General features: G+C 30.0%; 1 protein-coding gene across 3 annotated transcripts in view; it reads right to left on the reverse strand.

Annotated features, from left to right (window-relative positions):
- The window catches only part of LOC100569388 (leucine-rich repeat-containing protein 24-like), a 188174-nt gene extending 166871 nt beyond the window's left edge, over nucleotides 1-21303 (reverse strand). For all 3 annotated transcript variants that reach the window (XM_016803202.2, XM_016803203.2, XM_008183301.3), the window contains exon 1: nucleotides 20886-21303. The gene's annotated coding sequence lies outside the window, so the exon portion shown is untranslated. The remainder of the gene's footprint in view (nucleotides 1-20885) is intronic.
- Nucleotides 21304-21556: the final 253 nt, after the last annotated feature.

The raw sequence follows: 21556 nt of genomic DNA on the forward strand, positions 1-21556 counted from the left end.
CATTCATTTTTATATATATAGATAAGAATAATTTACTAGAAATCTTGTATTAAATTTCAAGCTTTTTGACTTATGAACAATTAATGCTAAAATATTAAAAACTATCATTTTAAAATTTAGGTAACAGAAGATTTCAAGTCTATGATTATTCATTTTTGAATTATAATATAATAACAACATTTAAATTCTATTTAATTAAAGAAAACGTGTATTTCATTCCCACTAATACTACAGCAAATGTAATTTGTTTTGCCGTTTTTTTCCCGATTATTTTGGTCTTTTAAAGTATAAATTGTAGATCCAATTTGCTACAAGGAACCACCCTTAACCTTTGATATTCAAGCGATTTAACTGTTCCAAGAGGTGATAACTGATAACAGACAACAAAATAATTACATAATTTTAACATCAATACCATTAAACGCATCGCTCAAAAACTGAATATTTGTCAAAATATATACATTATTGTATTATAATTTATCGAAATTCTGCACATATATTTTTGTCTTGTTTAACTTAACTTCATCGCTCATACGATGGCATAAAATGCATTCGGTATACTATCATTCAGCAATTTGTAAAATTGTATTTATACGTTCATGAAAATAAACCAACTAACATATTTTATTACTATTGATTTACATAGGTACTATAATATATTCTTATATAAAAAATGTATCATTCAAGAGTGAAATTTCTGTAGGCTGCACTTTACAATAATAATATGTAGCAAATCTGTATTTGTAATTCTTTTGTCGACCGGAAGTTGTGTTATTTTGCGTTAATAATTTATATATTTGTAACCACCCTAGCTGTGTACTTGCAGCATATTTTCTTATTTTATTTTAATTAAAGTGCATTATACATTTCTCTAACACGTGTATTTTGATCATAGTGTATTGAACAAATTAAAAGCGATTAATGAATATGAAATAAGTGAAACTCTAATCTAAATGTTGTGATATATTTTAAATAATTAAATCGTAAAAATGTATTTTTTAAGATTTAGGTGGTAGGTAAATGTATAAAGCTGATTATACATTACCCAATTTTAATTAATGTAGCTAACATATATTACGCTTATGTAAAACGATGGAGTTCGTTTAGTTTTTGGATTGGGACAACGGCGGATACCGGAAAAGCACGTGTCATAAATCGCAAATATCAGAGGTTCGACGACAATGCGATTGTAAAAGAGACGAGTTATTACTAAGCACTAGATGAAAGGTGTCGGCAGGTAAACGGTCGTAACCCAATCTAAAAAGCCATGGGAAACATAATATTATAAAGTACCGAGGACGGTGAGAGAGATTAGAGAGTTAAGAAACCAAGGAACCCGGGAAACAACGGGAGCAATTAGTTTATATACCAACCAGGCGAAACAAACGAGTGTTCCATACACGCGCGTTACGACTTACGGATGCTGCAGGTCTTGTGAATGTACAGGATAAAGTCAGACAAGGGGATTTTATCGACTATACGGACTTTAAAAGGATAATAATACGTTCAGTGTTTGGGGGCCAGACAATCCGCTTTTTCATTCTTGTCAATGCACACGGAAATTATTGCACAATAGGACGCGATGATTATCACGTGACTCGACGACAATTAAAACACGGGGGTAAAAATAAAGAAATCGGACCTACGGAGTGTCACAGATAATAATATACAGTTGACAGAATATAGTGCTGTGAGTGAAATAACTGCTATAACCATGGCATATTATATTTTGTTCTTATCAATATGCATTTTTGTTTTTTTTTAAATATATTTTTTTGGGCTGGGTACAGATATTATTTAATTTTTCTAACCGATTTTGAAAAATATAGCTGTTTTCGTTATCGTGGTTATTTATTAACAAAAACATATTTATGATTTATAGATTTTCCTTGTAGAGGAAAAATATCGAGTGGGGTGTGCTATGTTTTATAAAATAATATGTAATTTACAATAATAACACGCGTTGTAATGACGACTAATTCTATAAAATATGTCTGCTTTTAAAACTATATACATCATATAATATTTCATCATAATAATATACATTATTATAGTATTGTCACATTGTATTTGAAGTGTATACAGTTTAGCATATAGTTAGTAAACATTCCACGATAACCATATATTGACAGCAGGAGAGGTAGCTGAATTACAATTCACCCTCCCCTGCTATGCAGATTTCGTTTACACTGCGTAGGTAGAGTGTATGTCATCCTGTCATCCCCCGGAAATTGTACTGGAAAATCCGTAAAAACTTAGAGGACACGATACCGACATTTACGCAGTCTTCGAAGTGGGTAGAAAAACTTTGCTCCATATTTCCACCACGATAATTATCTCCGGACGAGAATTCGTGTGATACATCCACTCGTCGAAACTTAAATCGCGATTAATAGAAAGTTCCGAACAGAATCTACTATGATCGCGAGTAAGTGTTTTTATGGATATTTGCATATTAAAGAATGCGCACGGCCATAGATTGAGGTTTTGGGTTTTACGACGAGTGGTTTTATTCTGCCTTCAGTCCAAAAATTTGCACCGCAGTGTCGGTTTATTTTATGGCGAGATGACAAATTCATCAGCCCACTCCCTCCAAAAAAAGGCATCCAAACGGAATACCCTCATATTAAATTATTTTAGCGATAACAGCGTGGAGGATATCGATTGAAATTCTATGTACTGAAATTGCATATACGACGCGCCGGACAACAAAAATTCAATTTGTTATAATAAAATACACGAAAACGCAACGTCAGGCGATTCCGTACAATTTACTAATTTAATATAATACACAATGGTTTCATGCGTTATTACATATACAGACATCGTATTTGTATTTAAAATAATATGTACTATATACACGTTAAAGGTATACGTTTTTTTTTCTCATAAATATCCGATTATTCACTGACGCTAATCAAAAATTTACTGAAAACGATATAAAAACGAAGGCTTTCGATGAGCTAAAAATTCTTCACTCCAAAATCTTAGGCGTGGAACCAGTGGTCGAAATTGCTCAAGATAAGTGGAGGAATGCCTTACAATAAAATTCAGATTTCCTGATATTGTTATAACATTTTTCACACCTTGTATAATATTTTTTTTATAGTTCACATTTTGTTTATGCATCAAAACACTACAATCTTTTTTTTTATAATAAATAATCTTTAAAATTAAACAAATAAATAACATTTTTCAAATTTTAGTCAAAACCGATTTTTATTTCTAATATTTTTCTGTAGAGATTTAAGATTATATAGTTGAATTTGTAATTAATACTAAAAATATGATATGTTATTTAACAAAATCTATGAATATTCAAGTATAAAATTGTTTCTACTTAGCTTAGCAAACACTTTTTCTTGATTAAGTAATAAAAGTATATAAAAAAACTCAAGGAGTAACTTTTTATCATGAGTAACAAATATTTATATTATTAAAGTATAATATACAATATGTTTCATTGTGGTCATAACACTCATAAACAGTATTCTATCCATGGGCTAAATTTAGAAATTGATCAACTCACATATTGCACATCTACTTATTAGTTATCAACAAGATATTGTCAGAAATGACGTTTAGATATTTTAGCATATCGCTAGTTGCTACGTCCCTACTCTTATTATCATCAATATTGTTATTTTCTTCCCAGCACAAACTAAGATATTATGGACTGGAAATGATATGACAATCGGTTGACATGAGTGCGGCCTGTTTTTGTTTCGGAAATTTTAGAGTGGGGGAAATTAACGAACTGTGATGAACCCTGGTGGTGAATACAATGAACTACTATCACTAGCTGTGATACATACGGTTACTTATTATAAATCTACCCACCAGGGTACAGCACAGTCCGGTAATTTCTCCTACCATAAAATGTCCGTAAGAAAACATGGCCGCTGTTTAGACATTCGTTTCCAGTCCATAATATCTTAGTTTGTGCTTATTAGATCATATTATGATCCAAGGTTATTTTTCTGTGATATACGGGCAGATAGTTTGACGTAACATTTGTGATCAACGCTTATCATTTTTAGTATTGGCGAAACTGCCTATATTAAACAACACGATAAGGCCGGGCCTCAATATTATAAAACAATATTATTTTCATCGAATAAATAAAAAACTTTTATATATATAAATATATAAATGATAGTAAGTATTTAATTTTAAAACACAAGTCTTAGGAGGGATGTGTTATTCTGCACAAAATAAGTAGAGGGATGAAAAATGCAAGTACAAAAAAGTAAAGGGATGCCATCCCCCGTATCCCCCCTCCACTTGCGTGGAACCCCCGCAAAAGGGCGGATACTAAACCGTAAACTAATCAGAGACAATATTGCAGGTAACGTATCGTAAAAAATATGAAAATAGATTTAAATAGTGCGCGCATGATGCATCCAATATTAATGATATGGCTGTAGCGTCTACTTAAACGATCGTTATAAGACATCTTTATATGATATAATAACATAGCTTCAATTATGCGTGCCGCATTCTTACTACGGTTTATTCATACGGTTAATATATAAGAGAACATTTACATATTGTTATATATATTTTGTACATCAGAATATGAACTAGGCCGGAGCAGAGTTTTTTCATAATTTATTTATTTTAAAATGAACTATATAACTTTGAAAAAATGGATTATGTTAAAATATTATGTTTGGTAAGTGGGCCAAGCGGGTAACTCACTTTTATTTAAGTAGGTATACTTTTAACTGATATTATAATAGAAATATGAAAAAATCTCTGCTCGGGCCCAGTGTATATTACCCTCTACAAATTCGGTATATGCAAATCGTCTCTAATATTAGCCGTATACTTAACCGGTAGTAAGAATCCAGTGCGTATATTTGCTACATGTTACGCCTTACGTGTAAGACAGAGACAGAGTCACTGCATGCCGGTGTAACGTCCTCTTGAAATATTATTAATACACGCGAAGACGCCGCCCGCATCCCCACCGTTTTTCGGCGGTCGCTTTCTTACCTTGCATTTATTTAAAGTAAGTTAGGTACGGCTAGGTAAGCAGTCAAATGAGCGAGTGATCCCTGCTCTTATCGTCGGCGGTGTGGCATAAAATGTATATAGTCAGCTCGCGGTTATCTACCCGAATATAGGTGTGTGTATGTTTATGCGTGTCCTCCCGGTAAACTCGAGACGTCGCTTATACGAGCACTGGAGACGAAAAATTCTACCTACAATAAACGTGACTCGGTGTACCGACTATGTGTAATGTCTCGTAGACGAGGGCGACTTGACTACGTGATCGTCGACTCACCCAATAAAACTACAAGATGCATTACATTATAGTGTGTGTGTGTGTGTGTGTGTGTGTGTGTGTGTGTGTGTGTGTGTGTGTGTGTGTGTGTGTGTGTGTGTGTGTGTGTGTGTGTGTGTGTGTGTGTTTGTATGTGCGTACAGTCTTAGGGAGGTTTTAATATAATTTTAGTTTTTTTTTTCAACCCCATTCCACGGCCTCTAAGATTGTCGCGAGAACTGATAAAAATAGATTGTGTGCGAAATTCGATCACGATTTTTCGACCACTACACGACGTGCTTGCTGTGCGAGGATGGATGAAACACTTGTGTAGAATTATACTGTACGCATTCTTCTGTTCGCCCGACATTCACGGTTCGCTCAATATTTCGCGTAAATATATTCAGTTCAAGTCTATTATATACGAGTATGCCTTGATGTGTTTTTAAAACGATCATACAATAGATCGTATATGGGAGACGCCCGATACTCGTATACGGTATAGGTATGTATAAAACAATAACGATGTGATGTGTTTCCCCTTTGAAATAAAACAGTCTGTTTTCGAAATGTTACATCGAGATGACGTCGAATGTACATATATTCGATCGAACCTCAATTTCGAAGATCGCTGAACACGAAAACGGCCGCCAGAATTTCACCTACGATACTAATAATTATTATTATGTTGGTTTTTTTTCTCACACGCCTACTGCAGAATAACAGCTGTACCTTGTAAAGTCATTATTTTCAACAGCCACGTTTACTGCTCGTGATGAAAACGTATTTAGTTTTACGGACGACACACGCCAAACTAGGTCCTTCGATAGAAGGATTCTTCATCTGCCGGCAATCAAATCAACATCATCCACAGCACTTGCACTTATTGTAAGAAAAATATCTCACGGGCGGTGCAATAAAAAATTAAAGTTAAAACATAAAAGGTTGTGTGGATTGTTTTTCAAGTTCTATAAAACCCAAATGTTACTATAAAAGATTCCACAACCACCTAAGTACTCATTCCAATCCACTCATCAAAAAATTGGCCTCCGCTACCATACCAGGTAATCCCCTAAGACGTTTAAAGCGCAAGTGGTGTCGTGATTTGCTTCAGTAAAAAAAAAATCAAAAAAAAAAATCGTAATAATTATTAAGTAAATAATTAATAACCATAGAAAGTGTCATCAATGCGGGTGACTCCTTTTATCAAATTATTTCCTGTGAATGTACTTTTAGCATATATTCTTATTGTATTAAAGATACAGATTGTATATATTATATTACTTGTAAAAATAAAAAAAAAGTTCTATAAAATGTAACACGTCTACGAAATATATATACACAATAAACGCAATTCTCTATCGCGTACACAATATTGTTATACTGTACACCGATATACCACCGAGAATCGTGATTAATATAAAAACGAAAAATCAATTCTCGTCCGAGACGACCCCATCGCCGATACGTGTGGCCTATGAGTCTCATAATATAATATATTACATTGTTGCGTGAATACCTGCACACTAATTATTCACGTGTACAATAAGGTCGCATCAATATCACATGATATATTATATTATTAGGTATTATTATTATTGTACGGCGTGGATAGACAGTATAAACGTCTTATAATATAGTTCGATCATCCCTGAAGAATAATGCAGCGTACCTACCCGCAACGGTTTTAATTAAATTTTTCACATTGACAACCAACCGTTAAACACTATTATATTGCGTACGACACTTAACGATATAACTGATATTGAAAACGATCGGGGAAAATTCCACATTCCACTGACGGGTTCAAACAATTTCAATGGTCACAATAATATGGTCGGCAGTCGTCCTCCACCCACTGCAGCAATGATGGACGACGACGAAGACAACTTCAATTCAATGTTTTGACTGAAAATGCGTAGGTATATAGTAAAAAATCGTTAGGTTACATCCCATTCTGAACGCAATTAGTCCAAACTACAAAAAATATTTCTACATTGATTGCAATCAAAACGACTATAATACAAAACGAGAGTGTAAGTAAAATCAAGTTTCTAGTATATTATATATTTGATTCATAATAATCAGTGTAGAATTAAATATAATTGAAATAATAATAACAATATTGCTTATCTAATCCGACATAATATACCTAATCAAATGCAAATTTAGTAGGTACATCGCAGCTGTTGAATAGGGAAGTAGGTAGTAAATTAAATTCATATTTGTAAACCAGGGTAAATTTAACCGTTGTAATCGTTATAATTATAAATAGTATTAATAAATAACAAACTAAGACGTCGGTACCTAAATCGTTAACAGCCATATAACATAATGGCATTCGAAAATAGCGTCTAATCTCGAGGACGGGTCGATGAACACGACGGCCGAAGTCTGATGAGAATTAAAATGTGTGGAGACGATCGAAAATTAGTCATTCCACAGTAGCAATGAAAACATTTCAAAGTACAGTAAGTACTAAAACGTCGGATGGTGTATCAGAGTCGCATTACGTACGACTTGTTGGACATCGGGGGCCATCGATGGACACACGATCACGTCATTTTTTATGACTTCATACCGAATTTTCACTTAACGTTTCTATGCCATACAATGTAAACACACTGCCACTGTAACGGATCATGGTTCAAGGGATGAAAAAAAACAAATCCTATTAAACGCGAATCGATTACCGGTACACGAAACTGAGAAATAGAGCGATTCAAGCAGACGGTTTTTTTACGTTAATGCAAGAAAGTGTTTTTCACTTTTTAGCCGGTAAAATTAAACTTATTTAACTTGTTATAGTTGTTATATCAAAAAGTTTTCCCGGGGAGATTTGGTTCGAGCTTTATTTATTTTCTGTGTATAATTATACCACTTTCATTTATTTTAAAGACTTACGTTATTCAAGTATACCTACCTAAATTATAGTACTATAGTAGACACACACTGCAATCATCTATGGTTAAAAAAAATATCTGTTATTTGTTAAAATTTTTTAAATATAGGGTCTTCATTCTATTATAACTGATAATAGGCATATCGTATACAGAAGGTTGAGGTAATTTAACAATCAAACTCCAATATTATAACTGGTTGTAACGTAGAAATGATAAATGGTAAACCGTTATTATATTGTCATTCGGCTGAATATTTGGGTTGAAACATGTTCGAGGTCTGTCATCTGCCTCAGGGGGAATTCGAATGTTCACGAATTGAAATTACCCAACGAGATTATTAGGATAAGAAGCTTAGAGTTTTGTACAACACACTATTTAGAAACGTAAAACGTTGTTACAGCACTTTGTGTTCAAAACTAAAACATTATAACATAATTTCGATTCGAATACTAATTTTGTACAGTAAAATATAGAACTAAATATCTGAAATATTATGTTTTTGAATTTGTTAGAAAATGTAATAATTATTTTTAAGACTGTTAATTTTCCTCAAAAAAATTCAGCATCAGAAAGTAGAATGATATTTTAATATATAAAAATCACACATACAACGAGTTTACGTTCAATGCACTTAAAAACTATTCGACCAGGTTTGATAAGATTATGGTCAACTTGTGTGATTACACAAAAACTTAAAATATAAGATAATTATCATCCCGATAAGTTGCCTTTAAGTTTTTTTATTGAACATTTAAGAAAGGGTTTTGAGATTTACTATTGAAATCTTTGTTTATAAATTATTGCTATTGGTTACAGTTTAAAATATTTAATGCGGTAATTATTGCTATAAAATAATTTTAAAATTAATTTCTAAAAGTTGAAAGAGTTGGCATTTTTAACAGGCTACAAAGTGCACGGAGTCAGCTAGTGTATTATATGAATAACATTATAAAATTTAGTAGGTTATGTTATAGGTGAATTATATATATATATATATACGTTGCGCAATTAATTAATGTTAATAATAATTAGTACTAATAGTACTACCGATATACCTTAAAAAAAATATGATAAAAACACAACAAAGATCCTTATCTTTATCAAAATATATTGTAATGATTATTAATATTTAGATGCGTTTTTAAAAATAGCGTTAAGTGGAGTAACCGCTATACTTACAAATCATCATAACCATATTTTGATATACAATATTAAACATTTAATACTTAAGTGAGAATACCCAAAATATCCCTTATTCAGTGTAATGTTTCAGGTGAGCAGGCATATTATAATAATATTAACTATAACAGTTAAACCTTCCTCAGGGTAACATTATAAGGCTCGTTGCTGTAATAAAGGAACATTATATTGTAGCCAATCGACATTATTAGATGTTGCATAATATATTATAATATAAGTATAGTGTAAGTAAAATATGTACAATTTTCATTCCTTATAAAGGCTTATCCGTTATTACGATTCGAATAGTTGAAACGCACACAATGTGAAGTCGATTTTAAAAGTACTTATCTCAATTTCAAACAAGTATTAAAAAGTAAAAACCTTCTCGATCTCGTAAACCAATAGTTTCAAAATACAGTGTGTAAATATTTACTAACGACTTACAATTAAATATTATATTATGGAATTGGTTATTATTGAAAAAAAAATGATAAATGTATATTATAGCAAACCCGAAACAATGGTAAAGGGCTGAGGTAGACATTGGTTTAAAAAAAAAAAGAAAGTCAAACGGGATATAAAAACCTACCTATAAAGAGTTGCCGTGTCGTGCACTCGAAACTGTTCGTTCACCTCCACACAGGTTCACGTGGTGCAGGTGGTTAAAGGTATTAGTGTATTACTCGTACATTTCAAAGCAATGATTCAAAAACCAATTTTGAACGGAACTCAATTATTGCGTTGCCTGCATTTGATCAACAATTTTCTACCATAATATTGTAGATGGTTTTTTTTATTTAACGCTTAGAGAAAAACAATTGAGAAAAATCGAAAACTATATTATTATCAAATTACCACGCAGTATCGAATTCTGATCTTTGAAGGGGCTACACGAGATTTTTTGAGTGCGCCGTCTGCCCTAAAATACCCAAAATATAATAAAACAAAATGCTTACGTAAAACAAATAAACATTTATTGTCTTGTTAGGAATCTAACGCGATACTATACCTACCTATAATAGTCATGAAATAAATTGTCTGCATTTAAATAATTTCTATAACGGTACCTAATAAGCTACATAGCTTAAATCCAACGGATACCAACATGTTTATAGTGGATGCCAGTTTATGTAACATTAATAAATTATTTATCGTATCCAATCCCTGTGGGATGTTTAATGTACACACTAAATTGAATACAATTAAATTTTCGATAAAATGTCACTCTTGCCAATTTTAATAACCATATTAATATTTTTGTTCAATGTTTGATAATAGCAGAAAATAAAAATGTTATATATTTATGCATATGTATTTTCCATGAGAATAAAATTTATTTTTTATTTGCGTGGATCAATAAACGTCTCGATGGAATTAATATGCAAATTATTATTTAGTTATAGTAATATAGCAAGTAGGTATCTATAATAATAGTGATCTGACTGTGTGTCTAAACTCAATATTGTTCTAAAATCTAAACAATTATAATTATTTATATACAGGGTAATTCACCAAGCATGTTCATTCCCATCTTTCTTTTAATAATGAAATTATTCAAGTTCTGGTATTAGAAATTGTTAAATATACTCAAAGACTTTTTTTTAAAATGTTTACAAATTGATAATGTTGATAAATTATTAATAATCACCAAGATTTTTAAATCACCATAGCTCCCATATCTTTCAAACCCATTATCGTGGACCATATCCTATCTACCATATCTAGTAGGTACACAAAGTTAAATAACTCAAAAACTATATAACTATACTTGTTTAAATTTGAATTTTGATAGTCAACATTTTCAGAAAAATTATATGGTAAATAAATTACATTCAAAAAGGAGCTTCTCGTTTGAAAAACAGAAGATTGAATAACCGCAGAACACTCCTTATGTACTCCTAAAAAATTCAAGAATTTAAGTAAATGGTCAGTGAGTATAATTAAAAATTTCATAAATCAGAATTTGAATAATTTCATTATTAAAGATAAGAAATTAGGGTGACCATGCTTGGTGAACCATCCTGTATATAGGTATGTATAAAATATCTACATACAATATAAGGTAGTAAAAAGAATATTAGGCCGATTACGAATAAATATTTTTTCATCATCTTTCGTTTTTGCTTAATATTAGAATTAAAAATAATAAAATAATTGAACATAAATAGAGGTATAATATATTATATTATATGGACTAAACGAAAAAAAAGTTTTTAAAAACTGCTTTCATCATTACTTTTTTGCTTATGAAGTGCTTAGAGTAAATTAGGTAACTTAAGTGCATTAACCAGAAAATGGTTCAAGCTTTTAATGAAGGCTTTAATTATAATTATATAATAAAAATATCCCGGTAATATATTTTGTTATGAAAAAAAATCAACAATTTGAAAAGTACGTATATTCATATATTATGCGTATGTATAAATATTATGTACATTTAAGAAAAGTCGGATATAAGAAACATAGTATGGAAACTGGATATTTTTTTAAGGTTTTGAATGAATCAAAAATGAAAACTATCTATAAGGGCTTTATTGATATACGTATTTTACGAACAATATTATTATTGAGTTGGAAATGTATAATTATAATATAATGTTAATAAATCAGTAAAAACAAAAAATCTAAATACAATGATATATATCATATGATATATATAATATTATACTGTTGAAATGTCTACAATAAAGCTGTGAAACGGTACGACAAGTACGGCTGAATAGTATTATTTTTGTTGGTAGTGTAAGTAGCAAGTGTTATGTCAAGTATACAGTAACTATTAAGAGGCAACGAAAATAAAATATATTGTGGGTGTTATGGGTACCTATATACTTACTTTAGAAGCCTAACACGTTTTAAAAACAATTTATAAGTAATGACTGAAAGTCCTTATCAAAAACTTTAGTCTTTATCGCATATAATAATAATATATATGTAAGACTAAAATTATTTATGTCATCCGTTTTAAGAGTTATGTCACTGTTGCTATTAATATTATTATGTTTCTAGTACCAAAACCACATTTGATGAATTACTGTACTCAAAACTTTTGATCCAAACTTCGTAACTATAAAATTAAATAGAAACACTTGTATTTTCTATGAAGGTTATTGTAAATTACTCAAAAATTTTCCATATGAGTTATTCATTTAGATGAATGAATATTACAATAACATAATGTTTATTATATACAAATTATTGTTTTTTTTTTTGTACACGTCATGTATCTAAGTAGTAACTTTAAACTACCTACTACAAAACTATTTTCTCAAATTATATTTGTAATTTAATAATTGAATAGTGCAAGAAATACAGCAGTAAAATCAAGTAATGTACTTTTTGAAGTCATTCAGATGTCATTATGTCAATATTTAATTGATAGAAAATGTGTTTGAAATTTAATGTATGTTAAACAGTATGAGTGTATTATAATAATATATAATACATTATATTATCTAATATTAGCTTTGTACTTTAATTAGTTAACTAAATTAACTAAATTAATTTTAACTATAATTCATATTTATTTATTTAGCATACCACGTTTAGGTAAGTATTAAGTTCTTACATTTTATTTATCATTTTATCAAGAAAAAAATGTTTGGCCAAACTTACAAACATAGAACATTTGTAGGGAAATTTTTTTTTCTCTTTGTTGTAAAGTGAAGTTCTTGTTTCTACAAATATGCTGTAGTGTAACACTTTATGTCTTATGAGGTAGGTAGTACAAAAGCTCAACAAATATGGAGCAGTGTATAGATTGTAAATTGAACACAGATGTTACTTCGGAGTGTTCTTTGATAAAAACTCAAACCGGTGAAAAATATGATCAACCATCTGTTTTTAACAAAGTCATTATTGCATTTGCTTAAACTAAAATTTAATCATTATCGTTTTTCGAAAACAATTTATATAGACACCAACCATATATCCATATCTTACACCATACAATGGCTTAGCCCATTTATAACACGTTTTTGTTTAGAATTAATTTTTTTTGTTGATACATCTGGATATATGATATATATTCACGCATAATTTCCTATGACTGAACACCGGTTTGTCTAAACACAATATGTCTGTATTATCAGATCAATACTCTGCAGCCCTTGAGTTTTGTTGATTGTAATTTACTGTGTTCGATATTCATCGGGAATGCTCCGATTATTCAGCTCAATCACATTTTTTCAATCGTTCATAATTGTTTCCTTTTCAAAACGATGCTTACGTATAATATATTTTAATAGCTTGTGGCGGTTATGCGGCATTATGATGATTAATAAATTATTGCATTTATATTTGTTACGAATGAGAGGATTAAAAATTACTGTGATTTTCGAATATTTCAAGTTATTTTAAGAAATATACGACAACGGTAAATTATAGTTGGGATTATTTGGATAGGTACGTAATGTAAACTTTATTATAAAACTATTCCGTTTTACTTTTGGATCATAATGTTTCCTCTCTCTCCCCGGGATAGTGGATTTAGGATATTTAGCATTACCTTGATACTAATTTGGATAGTTTAAAAATCACTACTTTTTTAGAAACCCGCATCTATGTTGAAAACTCTACTTTTTTATATGCAATAATGCACGTTGATCTTTAAACATTTGTTTTGAGTTCTTTGTCTTTCCTACACGAAATCTCATCTTCGTTCTTAATTTATTTGCCAACAATAGAACCAGGACGACGGCAGAGACACAACTGAACTGTTGATTACACATCTGTCGTGATTTATTCAACATAAATCAGAAAATAACATGACATAATATATGCTTCTATTACAAAACCATAGAAACCAGAACGTTAAGACTTAAGTGTTAACACAATGTATGATTTCAGTATGTATATGGTTTGTGCTTGAGCTGGTTTAAATAATTAATTACATTTTCCACTCTATGACCAACCCAAATTAACCGACATTAATTGATTATTACCGAAGTGACCTGACAATAGTACCAGAGGGTTCTTATTTTCTAATTGTCACTTAGAAATACAAATTTCATCGAAATTTGAAATAGTTTTCTGATATAAAATACGTTAAGAATATATTATTAGTGTGTATCATAAACTTGTATTAACATTTAAAACAATAATATAAAAACTACCAAAGTATAAATACGAATAGGTAAATTAAAAACATTAAAGAATATTCATCATTATAGAAAACACTTTACAGAAAACAAGGATGTCGTATTTAAAAAACATGTTTTATTAAACGTTGAAAACTCTTTTTAACTTTATTAAAAAACAAAATTTAGATAATCCCCGGTAGAATTGATACTTGGTTATTTATGTTCAAAGCAGTATCTAGCTCATCGAATGGCGGAGGTTTAACGTGTACGGAAAAGATTTTACACACAATGCATATACAAAAGTGACACATGCACGTATATTGTTTGCACACTCTGAAGAGTAAAGAGGAATATGACAAATAAACATAGAGGATTGATAGTATAGCTGATATGAAAATAATTTTCGTTTATGAGGAAACAAATAACAATACTTCCGTGTACGGTTTACCTATACCCACATATTTTATGTATGCATTGAAATCGAAATAAAAATGAGATATAATATAATAACGAATTTGGCGAACAACGTACGTAATATTATACGTTTTGGTATATGGTGTAGGTACACTCGCGGGTGATGTAATCTTTCGTTCGGTTTGTTAGAGGTTAGCTCTAGTCGCTGTCCGTCCGATCCATTGGGAATGCGCCGTTGAGATAAACAGCGCGCCCGTCGAGATTTAACCCTACTCTCCGCGTTATTGGATTTCGGCGCGAATAAAATAAAAATGAAATAAATCCACATTGGAGAAAAAAAATAATAATAAAAAATAAAGAATCTAAAAAAGTAAGACTGGCAGGAGAGAAAACTTGACTAGTTTATGTTTCACACGTAATACACGCACACACGAACTCACGCACACATTACACACAATATAATATATACCGTCGACACGCAAAACCCACCTGCAAACATATTATTATATGTTCACCTATGTAGGACAATATATATATTATATATATTAACTTTAAGATTCGTATAATATAATATATTATATTTCTCGGCGTACTATATGTCCACGACTATTCAATGGCGTATAATATGAAGTATGACCGTTGTGGCGAGGAGCGACTAATTCATTTTTAATAAAACTCTATTGTTATTTATTACTTAGAGCTTCATGTCAATGAAATTATTAGATTTTTTTTTTAGTAATCGTAATCATTTTAACTATATTCGATACTAATTTTATAATAGTATTATTATTTATTAAAGAGATCAATCGAGAAAAAAACCAAGACCTTACTACCAAGAGGGTAGGTAATCAATTAATGTTCTACTAAATTACGTGTTGTAGGTTATTATTAATATATTATTAGTATACCATTTGTATACATACGATTTTGGTGTGGTATTTTTCCATCGCTATTGCTTTATGGTACCGATAAATATTATTTTTAATATTCCTTCTCGGCGAAGAAATTAATAAACGTTAAATGTGTAAAAGTTCGTCGAAAAGTAGCATTTAGTCGCCCGCACCCGTTTGTTTATGTATTATTATTTTTTTATGTTCATATCGTTAGGGTATTACCCATTCGCCATACGGTCCATTTCACATCCATCCGTTGCTTCCAAAACGTCATAAAAAAAATATGTAAAACTTTTTTAACGCTTCTAATACTTAAAATTTTTTCGGCACATAAATATTATTAAATGCTTACGGAGGCGACCGCCAGTTTTTACCTAGCAAACGTTTTACGTTTCACACACCGTGTTCTTTAAAAAAGAAAACATGTTTGTACAGGTACATTAAATACACGTCATATAACAGCTAAAAACCAGTGATCGTATAACATCGATATACTATAAATTTATTTAACATATAGAATTCATAATACGACGTCCGTCGGAATAAGTGGCCGAGTAGATATATTTATAGAATAGACGGTAACATAATGTTTTATTAAACGAGTTTATCGATATTATTTTTTTCCACGAATAGCTCTAGCCATGTATACCATGTAGTATCGATTCTTATGTTATGTTGAAACAAAGAAAATGTGTTAAAGAAAAAAATAAAAGTGTTATTATTGAATTATTATTATTATTGTTTTAAACCTTATTATATTGGGTATCCTCGACACTATAAAAAGTGTCTCAACTCTCAACGTCATATTTCAAGAACCACTTAGGAAGGTACATAACACATGAAATTTTTTTTTATCAAAAAAATAGTGTTTTTTTTCTAATTTAATGGTCATGACAACACTCATGCAACACATCTATAAGTTTAATTTGGACCAAAAAAATTGCACAAAAATTTTAGGTTTTTGCTCACAATACATTAACTTTTAATATTATACAATATAGGATTTTATATAAATATGTAAATAACTCTCATTAATTATTATGCATTTTCCGCATGATAGGTAATATATTGTAGACAGCCATGAATACCATATATTCAAATGATAAACACTATAATAATTGTATTTTATTAAATTCAGTATTTACTTAATATTTATAATATAGGTACCTACTGAAGTAAATACAAATACATAAATTCATCTACGTGTTCCTAATTATATTAAAACTGTTGTGTATTGTTAGATAATGTACGAATATTTTTTTTTACACACTACATAAATGTTTAAAAGAAACAGTATGAAATGGGTGTCTATCAAAATGAATGCCTAAAACTTTAAGCGAATATATTGTGTTTTCCTGTAAACCAGAAAAAATTAACTATGAAAAATGTTTAACTGAAAACAGGATTTAAAACCCATCAATATACAACACATTTCAGAAAAAACTACAACAAAAGAGAGATTATAACAGCCCCGTAACCTTATACATTTAATAATCTACATTACTTACACAATATGTAAAAATCATTCAAATGCATGTTGTAAGTAATGTTGTACACAGGTTCTCTAATATTCGGACTAGGAATTTTGAATTATTCGACTGTATACCGTTGTATATAGATGCCTATTCAATGCCTATGCAAGTAACTATTTTCAAAATTATATTTTAAAATGTAAATGAGTTAAAAATATTTTAATATCTAGAGATATATTCTACAAGGTATATATTAAGTGCAATATATAAGGTGTTAAAAAAATGGTTTTACGATTAGATTAAAGGTCCTGCGTAATTATAATTACGTATCAATAATGATAATAATTGAAGGGGAAACGTCTACGTTCTTAGGATTTCACTAAAATTGTATTGTAAATTATTTCTCTGAATTATAATAATATAATCTCTAAATAAATAAATAATTAAATTTCAATTCTCGGCTCGATATATTTCAAACGATTAGACTTAAAATAGTTACCTACTATATTCTTTGAATTATTGTGATTCAAACAATATAGAGGTCCTGCCGGTCCTGGCCACATTTTCATTTGAAGCCTTACGATAGAAATAGTTTTAAAACAAAAAAATGTTTCCCTTCACAACAATGGCTGTAATTCATCTGATGGACCATTCAACAAAGCTATTAGATGACCGTTTGGAAAATAAAAACTGCTGGTTCAAAATGATTTGGAATAATTTAATTTAAAAGAGAGCTTTATATAATAGGTATGTATGTGGAATTTACATAACATCATTAGATCTGTTAAATATTAAAATGGTTTAATAAAATAATTTACAGTTTTTAATATAACTACAAGTTAAAATCCAAACAAATAGTCATAACAAAAATGTATATATACATAATTATATTGGTACATTCAATTTGCAATCGCTGATAATTTATTTAACTAATTAAATTATTGTGATTTGTGTTGTTAAATTTGAACGTTCTTTAATAAAATTGTTTTATTTAATGTTATAAAAAAATCAATTATAATTTACAAAGCAAGGGTTCATTTAGCAACGCTTGAAAAAAATCAATCATTCAAAGTTTGACAATATGTTGGGATATTTAAATAACACATTTTTATATTGTGACTTGTTTTACATAGTATATTATACAATATATGTCATATCATGATACATACTATGCTATAATGATAAATTATTGGTTAAGTTCATTAGCGAATTTCCGAAGCATAATTTAGTGATGTGTAATTATTATATGGGTATAGCTGGTAGGTATAGTAATATTATGTGAGTAGACAAGTAGGTAGTTTAAAAAGAGAGCTCTAAAATCCAAATATAAAATCATTATTCATTATCCTGGCATACTGCAATAAGAGAAAAACTATGATGATGAAAAACAAATTATTATAATAATTGTTGGTTATTCAAACGGTTTGAATCAAATCAACCTACTAAGTATAGTTGAAGGGTTAACATATACATACATATACATACACATAGTTACACAAACTTGTTTGGCATAAAAAATATTGTAAGGGATCAAAATAACTTGATGTGTGCAATATTTTATATCTTACGTAGAAATACTGTACGTTAAAATATTGTAAATCCTATTAAATATATGTTTATAATAAACTGTTAGAAAATTACCAGTATTTTTCTAAATAGTTTTGGAAATTCTAACCAAAAACAACGGAAAACGTGAGAAGCTTTACATAACAGTGTATTCTTACAAAATACAAACAACCATGGAAACTCGACATGTTTATCAAATAAAATAATTAATAGAATTTTCTATGAACTATTCACAATAAGAAGAAAGCTTTGCGACGACCAGTTTTCGTCGGTCAGATAACACCCGTTCGTCCCCCCCCCCTGAGTAAACAAACTCTACGCTTGTCGTATAGTACAGCCACGCCCCTGCTCACAGTTCTACGAGGTTCCTTCTTAACGTGAATAAAGTATAGACATGGTATAATTTGGATATTTTTCTGCTATTTATAGACATTTGAAAGTTTCACTTAAAAAAAAAATATATGCTACGATTGATGTGGATACAATTGTTTTTTCTTGGTCAAAAGTCCAAACGAAATGCAATAAAATATTCCTTATTAGTTTTTCTTAAAGAATTCAAAAATATCCAAAATATATTATTACAATTGTGTTATGCTTCAATCGACCGTAGAGAATTGAAACTTTTTACCATTACGTATAATATTACAATTTCTATACACAATAATATTTAGATTAATTTTAACCTATTTATACCACAAACCTATTCACGGCGTTCTGCGGTACGTCTGTATTGACTTAGAACTTAATAAGTTATACTCCTAAGGGATTGTTAACGATGGGTGACTTTTTCACCATGTATAGTTCATTTTTACGTAATACATACGTGCATATAATAATTTATCAAATTTATTGATTACCGTATTTATTTTATAGATTGTAAATTGTCTTGAAAGAAGAAAAAAATATGTATGTTATAGTTACAGGTATGCAATGTTTTTTTTCAAAAATTACTTCAACCTCCTGAATTCAGATTTCAGAATATACTAATATAAATAATAATAATACAATTACAAATTTATTACAATTATTAGAGAGCAGATTTTTAGGTTTTACATATTATATTTATTGACTTTATACACCGAAACAAGGGTACAATGTTATCCATTACAAAATTCCTAGACAAAAATTGATTTTGTACATAGGTATCCATATTTTAGAAATAAAAGAATATTCTGACTGTATTTTATATTTGACAATGTACCTATTGTATTGTTATTGTTATTTTCCATTGAAAAAAACAGATTTCTTAATTTCTTGTGTTGTAAATTTGTAATTATTTCTTCATAGGAAAAATAAATATTTTTAATTTAAAAATTATAATCTTAGAAATCGTTGAACAACTTTTTTGTAATTACATTGGACATTTTCAAATGTATTTAATTGTTTAAAATATGGTCGAATTTAAATAATTTACTAGGTAAAGAAAATATGTAATAATTATTTTCAAGTTTAGTCATATTACACGATGTGCATTTATTGTAAATAATATACATTTATAAAGCTTAATGTAACCATACCAGCTATTACACATTTCTTTCTTATTGTAACTCGTGTACAGATTTTTAAATTATTTGAAGAAAAAAAAAGCTTTACCAGTTTAAGGATTACTAAGGGAATATTTTAAGGTTTTTTATTTAGAGCATAATAGAATCATGTTTGAAGCATTTAAGAACTTGAAAAGTCGCTTTTTAATTATAATATAACTTAAGCATCTTAAGAAATAAAGGCTAATCCAACCATTTCATTCATTCAGAATCGTTTTTCGTATACAATGAATTATCATTGAATTCAAATATAATATATTCATTACAGTTTCATTACTCAATGATGAGGTACACTCGAAATACTTACCTACTGTTTGTTTTTTACACACATCGGAGCGAGTCGCCTGTTTTTATTTTTCAAAGAAGCCCTTATCTATCATTTTTATACAAGAATATTTTTGAACGTTTTAAGAAAGTGTGGTCTTATAATAGCAATAGCAACAACTTCCTTATGTTGCTATATACAAAAGCATTTAAAAATCAAATTATAATATTCAGTTTTTAAATCCAATTAGCATGATATATTATAATAGCTGATATTTTGTAAAAGTAAGTACTCACGTATAATTTCTCAAAAGACTGATACTGGTCTGTGTGATGTACGGCAAAAATCACCGCACTCGTGGCACGACAACACCAACACCAACAATAACAACAACAACAACAACGGCGACGACAAACAAAAATGACAACGACGACGGCAGTACAGGTAATATATTCAAATATATTAAAACGGTCGAGATGGTATTATAATATATTATTATATTTATGAACAAAATGTGATTCGTCCGAAAATGTAAGTCGCGATCGGCGTAAACGACAGCAACAACAACAACAACAACACAAATTACTTGTTATGACGTACACCCCCGCACGTGAGCGTTTCAATATCACCGGAATCGCCACAACTGGCACCGCCGTCGAGTCGCCCCACAACAGTATGCTCGCACGTGCGCCACGCAACGAGTCGTCGCCCGGAATACGACTCGGGCCGGCGTCGTCGGTGGCGGCGCCGAATCGGTGGCGATGATAATACGCGCGCCACGCGGGCGACGAATAAAATATCGAAGAAAAAACCGAGACGAAGAAATAAGAACGGCACGCTACACAGTTGTAGGTATACGAATATCATTATGGTTTTCCGAAAGGAAAAACCAAAGGTGGTCCGCGGATTTAATTAATAAAACGGACGGTGCATATATATTATAATATTGCTATAAATCTATCCTCGG

This window comes from Acyrthosiphon pisum, chromosome A1 (assembly GCF_005508785.2).
Source record: "Acyrthosiphon pisum isolate AL4f chromosome A1, pea_aphid_22Mar2018_4r6ur, whole genome shotgun sequence".
NCBI classification, from domain to species: Eukaryota; Metazoa; Arthropoda; class Insecta; order Hemiptera; family Aphididae; genus Acyrthosiphon; species Acyrthosiphon pisum.